Raw genomic sequence first — 2,690 nt, 5'->3', positions numbered from 1 at the left:
TAACGATATAAAATGCTGTAATTCATACCCCTCATAAACTACAATCATAAAGTAAAGCTGAACATTCTTTTTTAATTTGACATTAAAGAAGGTTCTTAAAGCACCTATGGCCTTCACGATTGCATTCTCATTGCCATAATTGCGCTTCGCGCTCTACTGTTTGATTATACAGGCTCTAATTTTTTTAAATGTGGGCTTATCGAAAAATTCAGCTAAAATGATTTTAAAATATATTTGGTATCTAGTGAAAATTTTTGGATCTATGAAGAAAATCATTTTTTCTATTTTTTGAAGATTTTCAAATTTTTGAAAAGTATATAACTTTTCTAATTTTCATCCAAATTAAAAATTTTATTTGGGTAATTTGCAAGTCTTTTACCCATCTATAAGAAACTTTGACAAAAATTTATAAAATTTCAACAACAAAAATTTTCTATTTGTCTTTATTTTAGGAACCTTCAGAAGTGTATCAAATGCGGACTCGATTGGACAAATCCTTCAAAAGTTAGCGTGGCTACAACATTCAGGTAACCGTACATACAGACATACAGACAGACACCGATGAAATTTTATGGTTTTCGGATTCTGTGAGTGCCGAAACGTAAAGATCCGTTAAAAAGTCAAAGATTGAAAATTTCGACAATTACATTACATTCTCAGGAATGAGAATGTAAAAATATAATTTTTACAAAAATAGTGAATTGAAGGTTCGAATACTTCACTGTATAAATTTATTCTATGTGTATTTTTAAATCCTAAAATATTGTATTATTTTCTCGCATAATTAAGGTATAACTGAAGTAATATTTACACTGCTCTGTAGTGTCGAATTGACAATTTACATTTAATTCTGAGGAAAAATTTAAGGTTTTCACTACTCATTTAATTATTTATCAAAATTATATTAAAATTCTGTTTTTTGTTTGTTTTTGTTTCTTGATTATTTGAAACGTGTAATCTTTTTCCTTATAATTTGTTTAATTACAAAAACTAGTACCTAGACTGTGCCTTACAAATTAAAATTTAATTTTAAAAGTTTGAGGGCAGTTAACCACTTGCAATTCTTATGCTCATCGGAATTCACAACTTCAAAGAAATCCAAATAGTTTATACAAATAATTCAAAGAATCGAAGAATCCAAAAAAATTTAAAAGAAATATAAGGCGTTTAGGGATGCATCTCAGCAACTAAGGCTATTACAAAAAAAGATGGAAAAGGAAAGAATTCCAAAGAATTAAAATAATTCTATAATTTTTTGCGAGCCCGGAAATGACGGGAAATCTGTTTTCTTGATTAAAACCAAAGACGAATTTTTAACAAATTCTATGAATTTTCAACTTATAAAGGATCAATTTCTAATCAAGAATAGACAAGTTTCAATTTTTAGAAAAAAAGTAATTTTTAACATGAAAAACAAAATTGTCAACAAAAAAAGTTAAATCTTAAGCCAGAGAGGTAAATCTTGCAGAAATATAATTGAAAAAAAACTAGATTTATCAAACACGAAAAAAAACACGGAAAAGTTCATTTACAAACGAGTTCTACTTTAATTTTCTACCATATTGTTAAATCATTCATCAAAATAGACTAATTTAGAACTTAACAATTGCATTTTTAATAAAAAAACGATGTAAAAAAATCAAGAAAATTAATTTTCGACCAAAAAGATGAATTTTCAATAAAACAAAAGAATGTTCTACCAAATAATTAAATTTTAAACTTATAAGGTATAAATTTTTAACAAAAATGGAAAATTGCAATTTTGAGATAAAAAATTAATTTTGAACAAAACAGAAACCCCAAAATGTTAAGAAAATTGTTACATGTTAAAAAAAGATTAATTTTCAACTAAATCGAGGAATTAAATTTTCAACAAAAGTGTCAACCCCAAAGATTAAGGGGAGCTCTAAAAATATGAATCTTCAATGATGAAGTTCCACTTTTAACCAAGTCGTCTAATTTTAAATTAAAGAAGATAAATTGCGAACAAAATAGTTAAATTTTTAACGAAAATTTGAATTTTAAAGCCGGGAGGACGATTTACCTATAAAAAGGTTGAATTTTCTATTAAAAATATGATTTTTTATAAAAAAGTTAATTTTCATTAAACTAGTGTGTTGGTTATAAACATGGTTTAATTTGAAATAAAAAACTTAATTTTCAACAGAATCCCGGGTGGAAATTTAAGTCGGAGGCTGGCCAGTCTACGTCTGGAGAGCCCGGCTTTAAGTCGGGAGCTGGCCGGGGTTTCTGGTCGGAATCCTACCAGCATCGTCACGCTGCGCTGGCCAGCGTCCAGCCATGGAGCATGGCCGGGAGCTGGTCGGGAATTTCGACCGTGGCACGGAAAAGATTAATTGCTGCTTTACTAGATTTAAATAATTCGTGTTTCAATTGTATGAAGAGCATCTGTCACTGAGTTAGGGGTTCAATTTGATTCTTTTTTACTGTAGAATTGGAGCATATAAATATATAAAATTCCACACGCCCAGCACACAGGCAACATTAACTATTTTCAAGTGGTCTTTGAGAGACAAAAAAGATTTAAATAATAAATATTAAATGATTGCGAGTATTTTGACTTTAAATATTAATAGTCCTGTTTAGAGTAGATACATATATTACATTTTTAAACATTATATTACAAATAAAATTTCTAACGCTACGGGTTATCGAATCTACATATATCT

The sequence above is a fragment of the Belonocnema kinseyi genome, chromosome 7 (assembly GCF_010883055.1).
Source record: "Belonocnema kinseyi isolate 2016_QV_RU_SX_M_011 chromosome 7, B_treatae_v1, whole genome shotgun sequence".
Taxonomy (NCBI): Eukaryota; Metazoa; Arthropoda; class Insecta; order Hymenoptera; family Cynipidae; genus Belonocnema; species Belonocnema kinseyi.
This window is presented reverse-complemented; position numbering follows the sequence as displayed.